Here is a 10,289-nt window from a genome sequence, read left to right as displayed (position 1 = left end):
GTCATAGGAAAGTTGATGAAATTTGCATGTAAATTGAAAGCTAATTTGTGACTTGTTCATTTTTGTTGGTGCATTTCATTTATTCTGAGCAAAGATATATAGTGAAGGAGAGTCTTATTTTAAGGTGATTTTTCTATAGTTTTGCCAAAAAAAATTCATATGATCTTTTGAAATGAATATAGTACAATCTCACATCAAATGAGAAAAACTTCCAGCACCCTTGAAATGTAGACAGGAGATAAATACTCACATTCACAATACCTATTACTGACATATATCTACTACAGACTTAATATTTACTAATTCCAAAGAATATACATACAAATATAAACTGATCTGAGTACTTTCAAAGTTCTCAGATTCTTACTAGCTGTTGTTGCAGTATGTATATATATATACAGAGAGACATATATATCTTGCTTGCTTTAATATAGTAAGTTACAGTTTGTTTTATTGGCCATACATATAAAAAAATGTGTGGCAAATAAAGTCAACTTAAAAAAATACATTCTGGACTTATTTGAAAACATAATAAATTTGTATAGAGAGATTGATTTCTATCATTTATATATATTAGCAGACAGATAACTTAATTTTCTTATGATTTGTATGAGAAACCTCAGCCTTATAGATCTTAAAAGTTTAAGTACCTTACATGAGCATTTGAGCTTTCCGTGGAAAAAGTGATGGCAACAGTGGAAAAACGAACCTGCACATCTGTGTAATGTATTTTAGTATACCACATTTATAAACCTACTAGTATTCTCCCTGGAAAGTACCTGACAGTATACAGGGTATTATGTTTAAATTAGAAAAGCTAAAAGTCACTATCAATTGAACATGAAGATTCTCTTAATATCAATAACTAGACATAAATTTGTAATCCTTCACATAAACACTGGCTTTGGGATATAGAAGTTCTTAGAAGATGCACCTTGTCAAACGTTTCAAAGTGTTAGATATGCTAAGATTGAACTACATTTTTCTGCCTAACTGGTTACCATTATATCAAAAAGCAGTCTTTTTCTGATATATTTTTAATTGAAGTTACAGTACTCTCTAAAAACTGAGAGTAAAAATGTTATTTAGAACCATATTCAGCTATCAAGATATTTTCTAACTAAAAGGAATCATTTAAATCAGTTTCTCCTACTAGTCATTGTTCAGTTTCAGTTCTACAGGAGACATTTCAAAATAAAAAGTGCAATGGAATGTAATACCACTACCCTGTCTTTAAAAAAATTGTTATATTTGACATGATACATTTTGTAAAATGTAAGGTATATAACATGCTACTTAGACTTATTTATATATTGTAATATGATTTCCATTGCTGCTGCTAAGTCGCTCCAGTCGTGTCCGACTCTGCGCCACCCCATAGACGGCAGCTTACCAGGATCCTCTGTCCATGGGATTCTCCAGGCAAGAATGCTGGAGTAGGTTGCCATTTCCTTCTCCATGATTTCCACTGAAGCAATATTTATCAGACTGTTTGACTATATTATGTACTACTGTGTATATTTATTACACTGTGCCTGAGATATCTATACTTTACTTACTGTTTCAGAAAAACAAAATGCTCCATGAATTTGCATGTTATCCTTGTTCAGGGACCATGCTAATTTGTATTCTAATTTTAGTCTATGTGGTGTGGAAGTGAGCACTTGATATACTACCTTGAGTTACTGCAAATAAGATAAACTCTAATGAGCAGGTAATATATTAAAAGTCAAGGTAGTAGACTTTTTGCTCAAATAAACTCTTAAAAATATGAAATCAAGGTAGTGGACTGTGATAACTGGTAACTGGTACAAAAATATAATTTATTATGTGTTTCTTAATTTAGAAGCATATTCAAAAAAGAAAAAGCCATAAAATTTCAGTAGAATTTCAGAGAGGATATTTACTGAAAGAAAACCAGTATGATGTGATTTTTGTACTATGTGTATATATATATATTTTTTTTTTCTTTTTAATATTTACTCTGCCTACTACTGACATAGACTAAGTAGTAATCACTATTCTTTGATTTTGGATTTGGCTATGTAACTTGCTTTGGCTAATTGGACTTCGGCAGATATGACAGAAGCTGGGAATTTCTCTCTTATATCTCTTTCACAACTATAGGAATATCATGCCCAGACTGGCTCTTGGGTGCAGGAGAAAGACATAAACTCTGGAGGCAGAAATAATTGTTCCTATGTTTTCCTAGTCTAGACCTACTCTGAATAAATAACAGTGGTTTTAACACAGTGAGTTTTAAAAATGTTGCAACATTTATATGGCATAGCTAACTGATTGTACTGAGTTCAGAACACACTGAAAAATTCACATTTTTAAACATTATTTTGACGTACTAGATTTCCTTAGCCTAGTATTATCACACACTGTTTAAAGCTTATCTTTCATGATCCTCTTCAAATGCCACTTTTCTCTGAAAGCAGCAATTATTTATCAACTTATATCAATTTTCCAGAACACAGCTTTTGTATTGTTTTGCAACACTAATAGATTATACCCTGTATTATAACCATCTGTGTATTTTTCATATATCCACTTCTGGACTGTACCTGTGAAGAGTGGTTTGTATCTCACTATTCTTCATTTTTAGAATCTAGATATTGGTTATTATGCATATTTCATGAATATTTTTGCAAGAATTAAATATATAGGAAAAATGTATTTTGAAGTCCTAATCAAAAATAAAACCCTATTATTGCTTTATTAGAGGGGTAAAATAGGAAAATATGTAAATTATTAAAAGAGCAAATATAAGCATAACTTAAACATATTACATATCAGTTTTGGAATCTTTGGCTTGCAGTGTTGAGGGCTCCTTAGTTGGTTTGACTTGATATGATCAAGTGTTTTCCTTCCTTTAGTGTGATTAGAAAAACCTCTTGTCTAACTCATTGATATTGAGGAGATATCTTCCTATATTGTAGCAAAACATTTGTTTAATGTACAAATGCTCTTATCCTGATGATAATGGAGTATTTTTAACCTACATTACTAAAATACCTTAACGTATTTCTCCTGCTACAACTCTAGAATCCGCAAGGAGTATTTGGTAAATTCTAAATGTATCTAAAAGGAGAATGGCATTTAGAATCCAGGAGCTGGACTCTGGGTGTGCTTGTTATTACATGGGTGCTATCACACAAATAAACAAGTCCAAATTTATATATCTAATTATTTTGTGTGGATATAAATATATATCTCCACAATTAACCTTTGAACACAGGGATTGGGGTGCTAACCCTCATGCAGTCAAAAATCCTAGAATAAATTATAGTTGGCCTTCTGAATTCACAGCTCCCCATCCATGTATTCAATCAATGATAGATCCTGTAGTAACATAGTATTTATTGAGAGAAATCTGAATTTAAGTGGACCTATGCATTTCAAGCTCATGTTGTTAAAGGGTCAACTGTATACATACAATGCATGTTATGAGTGATATAAATTCATCATGCTTATGCTGATGCTAAGTGACTTCAGTCATGTCCAACTCTGTGCAACCCCATAGATGGCCCACCAGGCTCCTCCATCCCTGCGATTCTCCAGGCAAGAACACTGTAGTGTACTAGTTTGCATTCCCACCAACAGTGTAGGAGGGTTCCCTTTTCTCCACACCCTCTCCAGCATTTATTGCTTGCAGATTTTTGGATCGCAGCCATTCTGACTGGTGTGAAGTGGTACCTCATTGTGGTTTTGATTTGCATTTCTCTAATAATGAGTGATGTTGAGCATCTTTTCATGTGTTTGTTAGCCATCCGTATGTCTTCTTTGGAGAAATGTCTATTTAGTTCTTTGGCCCATTTTTTGATTGGGTCGTTTATTTTTCTGGAGTTGAGCTGCAGAAGTTGCTTGTATATTTTTGAGATTAGTTGTTTGTCAGTTGCTTCATTTGCTATTATTTTCTCCCATTCAGAAGGCTGTCTTTTCACCTTGCTTATATTTTCCTTTGTTGTGCAGAAGCTTTTAATTTTAATTAGATCCCATTTGTTTATTTTTGCTTTTATTTCCAGCATTCTGGGAGGTGGATCATAGAGGATCCTGCTGTGATTTATGTCTGAGAGTGTTTTGCCTATGTTCTCCTCTAGGAGTTTTATAGTTTCTGATCTTACATTTAGATCTTTAATCCATTTTGAGTTTATTTTTGTGTGCGGTGTTAGAAAGTGATCTAGTTTCATTCTTTTACAAGTGGTTGACCAGTTTTCCCAGCACCACTTGTTAAAGAGATTGTCTTTACTCCATTGTATATTCTTGCCTCCTTTGTCAAAGATAAGGTGTCCATATGTGTGTGGATTTATCTCTGGGCTTTCTATTTTGTTCCATTGATCTATATGTCTGTCTTTGTGCCAGTACCATACTGTCTTGATGACTGTGGCTTTGTAGTAGAGCCTGAAGTCAGGCAAGTTGATTCCTCCAGTTCCATTCTTCTTTCTCAAGATTGCTTTGGCTATTCGAGGTTTTTGTATTTCCATACAAATCTTGAAATTATTTGTTCTAGTTCTGTGAAAAATGTAGCTGGTAGCTTGATAGGGATTGCATTGAATTTGTAAATTGCTTTGGGTAGTATACTCATTTTCACTATATTGATTCTTCCAATCCATGAACATGGTATATTTCTCCATCTATTAGTGTCCTCTTTGATTTCTTTCATCAGTGTTTTATAGTTTTCCATATATAGGTCTTTAGTTTCTTTAGGAAGATATATTCCTAAGTATTTTATTCTTTTCGTTGCAATGGTGAATGGAATTGTTTCCTTAATTTCTTTTTCTACTTTCTCATTCGTGTATAGGAATGCAAGGGATTTCTGTGTGTTGATTTTATATCCTGCAACTTTACTATATTCATTGATGAGCTCTAGTAATTTTCTGGTGGAGTCTTTAGGGTTTTCCATGTAGAGGATCATGTCATCTGCAAACAGTGAGAGTTTTACTTCTTCTTTTCCAATTTGGATTCCTTTTATTTCTTTTTCTGCTCTGATTGCTGTGGCCAAAACTTCCAGAACTATGTTGAATAGTAGCGGTGAAAGTGGACACCCTTGTCTTGTTCCTGACTTTAGGGGAAATGCTTTCAATTTTTCACCATTGAGGATAATGTTTGCTGTGGGTTTGTCATAGATAGCTTTATTATAAAAAATTGCAAATAGAACTACCTTATGACCCAGCAATCCCACTTCTGGGCATACACACCGAGGAAACCAGAATTGAAAGAGACACATGTACCCCAATGTTCATCGCAGCACTGTTTATAATAGCCAGGACATGGAAACAACCTAGATGTCCATCAGCAGATGAATGGGTAAGAAAGCTGTGGTACATATACACAATGGAGTATTACTCAGCCGTTAAAAAGAATTCATTTGAATCAGTTCTGTTGAGATGGATGAAACTGGAGCCGATTATACAGAGTGAAGTAAGCCAGAAAGAAAAACACCAATACAGTATACTAACACATATATATGGAATTTAGGAAGATGGCAATGACGACCCTGTATGCAAGACAGGGAAAGAGACACAGATGTGTATAACAGACTTTTGGACTCAGAGGGAGAGGGAGAGGGTGGGATGATTTGGGAGAATGACATTCTAACATGTATACTATCATGTGAATTGAATCGCCAGTCTACGTCTGACGCAGGATGCAGCATGCTTGGGGCTGGTGCATGGGGATGACCCAGAAAGATGTTATGGGGAGGGAGGTGGGAGGGGGTTCATGTTTGAGAATGCATGTAAGAATTAAAGATTTTAAAATTTAAAAAAGAAAAAAAAAAAGAACACTGTAGTGGATTGCCATTTCCTGCTCCAAAATTCATCATCATATACACATATATATATATATAAATTTGTATTAAAGTTGAATTCATATCCAATATCACTGAGTTAAATGTAGCTGCCTACATTCTTTACTTGTGAATTACTTCTTTAGCAGTGAGAAACCTGGTTCTTATATGCTACAAGATATTTGAATAACTGCAGTATATATGCAAAACAATCTAAGAATTGCTACCTATATTCCCACATTCCTGCTTGAAACATATTTATTCAACAGTATTCAGGCAAGATATTGTTTTCTGAAGTTAGTTAAAATATATTTTTCCTTTGTACTGAACAGCATATAAATAATAGTTGTTCATTTGTTAGTATTGGTATTTCATTTTTAATTTCCCCACATCCTAATTGATTTTAATTGTTAATTTATTTGGGGATTATGTTAATTGTATATGAAATATGGCTATGGCTCTAAAGTTTGAACTACACAAAAGATAAAGAGAAATATCACTTCCTCCTCATCTCTGCTATCATATTACCAATATTTGCTCTTTTCCATTTTGTTCCTGTCCACCTCCAATAGGAAACCAAACACTTTAGTTTCTGGTTTATCCTTCCATCAGTGTCAGAAAATACATTCTCAATAAAAAGATGCAGGCTTATTGAAAAACACAGGTGCCAAACCGAAGTAGCTATTAACAATTTCAACAGCAAAATAAATACAGTAGACCTTGATTTTTACCCAGAAAGCTGAAATAATTGTGAATTCATTAATATATAGGTACCACTTTTAAAATATATATATTAACCAAAAAAGAAAAACAATATGTGTAGAGTGGAAGAAATAGGAGGATCAACATCACCAGTAGTAACATAACAGAAATTTGAGCCTTGTGAAGTGGCATGTTAAGAACTCAACATTAGCCCTATGATATTTTTGACAAGAAAATACATAGTAGTGAAGAAGTCTCATACTCAACCAAATTCACTTACATTAGACACAATGTTATCAATATTCTTTGAAAGTGTCTAGGTAATGAAATACAAACTCTAAGTAGTGTACAGACTAAAACTAAGGAGAAGTAACTAAGTGCAATGTGGGATCCTGGATCTGATCTTGGAGTGAAAAGAAAATGTTAGTAGAAAAACTGATGAAACGTGAATAATGTCTTTAGTTTAGTTCATAGTATTATACCAGTGTTCATCTTCTGGTTCTAACAGTTACACTTTGTTATATAAAATGGAAATATTAGAGAAATCTAGAGGAGGGATATATGAAAACTCTGTAGAAATTCTTAACTATTCTCTAAAGCTTTAAAAATATCTCTAATTTTCTTATGATTCAATTACTTTATTAATATTTATCAAAATTGTGGGTAGCTTTAAATATATAATACCTTTCATGTCAAAATTTGGAGTGGGATCTAGTCATTTGATTCCAAGTTCAATAATCTTTCCAATACTCTATGCTCTTCCAAATTTTCTAGGGATATTTCTGCTCACAGTGCAATTGATTTGCTAATGCATTGTACCTCAAGTCTATTGTTAGGCATTATAAAATATGGGGCTCTTTTTTGTTTTTTAAAGAAAGTTCATATGCCCTGTATTCTTGACTCCTCTAAAAATAACCCATAAAATCCTCCATTTAATTTTGTGGTTATTCACTATTTATTTGTTTGTTTGTTTGTTTGTTTGTTTATTTTAAATATAAATTTATTTATTTTAATTGGAGGTTAATTACTTTACAATATTGTATTGGTTTTGCCATACATCTACATGTATCCACCACAGGTATACATGTGTTCCCCACCCTGAAACCTCCTCCCTCCTCCCTCCCCATACCATCCCTCTGGGTCATCTCAGTGCACCAGCCCCAAGCATCCTGTATCATGCATTGAACCTAGACTGGCAACTCGTTTCATATATGATATTATACATGTTTCAATGCTATTCTCCAAAATAATCCCACCCTCTCCCTCTCCCACAGAGTCCAAAAGACTTTTATACATCTGTGTCTCTTTTGCTGTCTTGCATACAGGGTTATCGTTACCATCTTTCTAAATTCCATATATATGCGTTAGTATATTGTATTGGTGGTTTTCTTTCTGGCTTACTTCACTCTGAATAATAGGTTCCAGTTTCATCCACCTCATTAGAACTGATTCGAATGTATTGTTTTTCATGGCTGAGTAATACTCCATTGTGTATATGTACCACAGCTTTCTTATCCATTCATCCGCTTATGGACATAGAGGTTGCTTCTATGCCCTGGCTATTATAAACAATGCTATGATGAACATTGGGACATTGGGGTACACGTGTCTCTTTCTATTCTGGTCTCCTCAGTGTGTATGCCGAGCAGTGGAATTGCTGGGTCATAAGGCGGTTCTATTTCCAGTTTTTTTAAGGAATCTCCACACTGTTCTCCATAGTGGCTATACTAGTTTGCATTCCCACCCACAGTGTAAGAGGGTTCCCTTTTCTCCACACCCTCTCCAGCATTTATTGCTTGTAGACATTTGGATCACAGCCATTCTGACTGGCATGAAATAGTACTTCATTGTGGTTTTGACTTGCATTTCTCTGATAATGAGAGATGTTGAGCATCTTTTCATGTGTTTGTTAGCCATCTGTATGTCTTCTTTGGGGAAATATCTATTTAGTTCTTTGGCCCATTTTTTTGATTGGGTCATTTATTTTCCTGGAATTGAGCTATAGGAGTTGCTTGTATATTTTTGAGATTAGTTGTTTGTCAGTTGCTTCATTTGATACTATTTTCTCCCATTCAGAAGGCTGTCTTTTCACCTTGCTTATAGTTTCCTTTGTTGTGCAGAAGCTTTTAATTTTAATTAGGTCCCATTTGTTTATTTTTGCTTTTATTTCCAATATTCTGGGAGGCGGGTCATAGAGGATCCTGCTGTGATGTATGTTGGAGAGTGTTTTTACCTATATTCTCCTCTAGGAGTTTTATAGTTTCTGGTCTTATGTTTAGATCTTTAATCCATTTTGAGTTTATTTTTGTGTATGGTGTTAGAAAGTGTTCTAGTTTCATTTTTTTTACAAGTGGTTGACCAATTTTTCCAGCACCATTTGTTAAAGAGATTGTCTTTAATCCATTGTATATTCTTGCCTCATTTGTCAAAGATAAGGTGTACATAGGTGTGTGGATTTATCTCTGGGCTTTCTATTTTGTTCCATTGATCTATATGTCTGTCTTTGTGCCAGTACGATGCTGGTCTTGATGACTGTGGCTTTGTAATATAGCCTGAAGTCAGGCAGGTTGATTCCTCCAGTTCCATTCTTCTTTCTCAAGGTTGCTTTGGCTATTCGAGGTTTTTTGTATTTTCATACAAATTGTGAAATTATTTGTTCTAGCTCTGTGAAAAATACTGTTGGTAGCTTGATAGGGATTGCATTGCATCTATAAATTGCTTTGGGTAGTATACTCATTTTCACTATATTGATTCTTCTGATCCATGAACATGGTATATTTCTCCATCTATTAGTGTCCTCTTTGATTTCTTTCACCAGTGTTTTATAGTTTTCTATATATAGGTCTTTAGTTTCTTTAGGTAGATATATTCCTAAGTATTTTATTATTTTCATTGCAATGGTGAATGGCATTGTTTCCTTAATTTGTTTTTCTACTTTCTCATTATTAGTGTATAGGAATGCAAGGGATTTCTGTGCATTGATTTTATATCCTGCAACTTTATTATATTCATTGATTAGCTCTAGTCATTTTCTGGTGGAGTCTTTAGGGTTTTCTAAGTAGAGGACCATGTCATCTGCAAACAGTGAGAGTTTTACTTCTTCTTTTCCAGTTTGGATCCCTTTTATTTCTTTTTCTGCTCTGATTGCTGTGCCCAAAACTATGTTGAATAGTAATGGTGAAAGTGGGCACCCTTGTCTTGTTCCTGCCTTTAGGGGAAATGCTTTCAATTTTTCACCATTGAGGATAATGTTTGCTGTGGGTTTGTCTTATATAGCATTTATTATGTTGAGGTATGTTCCTTCTATTCCTGCTTTCTGGAGTTTTTTTTTTTTTTAAATCATAAATGGATGTTATATTTTTTCAAAAGCTTTCTCTGCGTCTGTTGAGATAATCATATGGTTTTTATTTTTGAATTTGTTAATGTGGTGTATTACATTGATTGATTTGCAGATATTGAAGAATCCTTGCATTCCTGGGATAAAGCCCACTTGGTCATGGTGTATGATCTTTTTAATGTGTTGTTGGATTCTGATTGCTAGAATTTTGTTAAGGATTTTTGCATCTATGTTCATCAGTGATATTGGCCTGTAGTTTTCTTTTTTTGTGATATCTTTGTCAGGTTTTAGTGTTAGGGTGATGGTGGCCTTAGTAGACTCTTTTTTAATATAGATCTTAGAATTGGAGAGCAGAGAAAAATCATTTAGAATATTTGCATATTTCTTTCCTGTTTTAAGCTTGTTCTTAAAATTGGTTGTTTCAAATTATCTCTGTGGTATTATAATATCCTTTCT

At 33.8% G+C, this 10,289-nt stretch overlaps 1 pseudogene; it reads right to left on the bottom strand.

Annotated features, from left to right (window-relative positions):
* Window positions 1-1,565: 1,565 nt before the first annotated feature.
* LOC114116531 (U6 spliceosomal RNA) lies at window positions 1,566-1,664 on the bottom strand (annotated as a pseudogene).
* Between the last annotated feature and the right edge of the window lie 8,625 nt (window positions 1,665-10,289).

The sequence above is a fragment of the Ovis aries genome, chromosome 9 (genome assembly GCF_016772045.2).
Source record: "Ovis aries strain OAR_USU_Benz2616 breed Rambouillet chromosome 9, ARS-UI_Ramb_v3.0, whole genome shotgun sequence".
NCBI lineage: Eukaryota > Metazoa > Chordata > Mammalia > Artiodactyla > Bovidae > Ovis > Ovis aries.
Note: the sequence above shows the minus strand (reverse complement) of the source record. Positions and strands in the feature narration are given on the sequence as shown.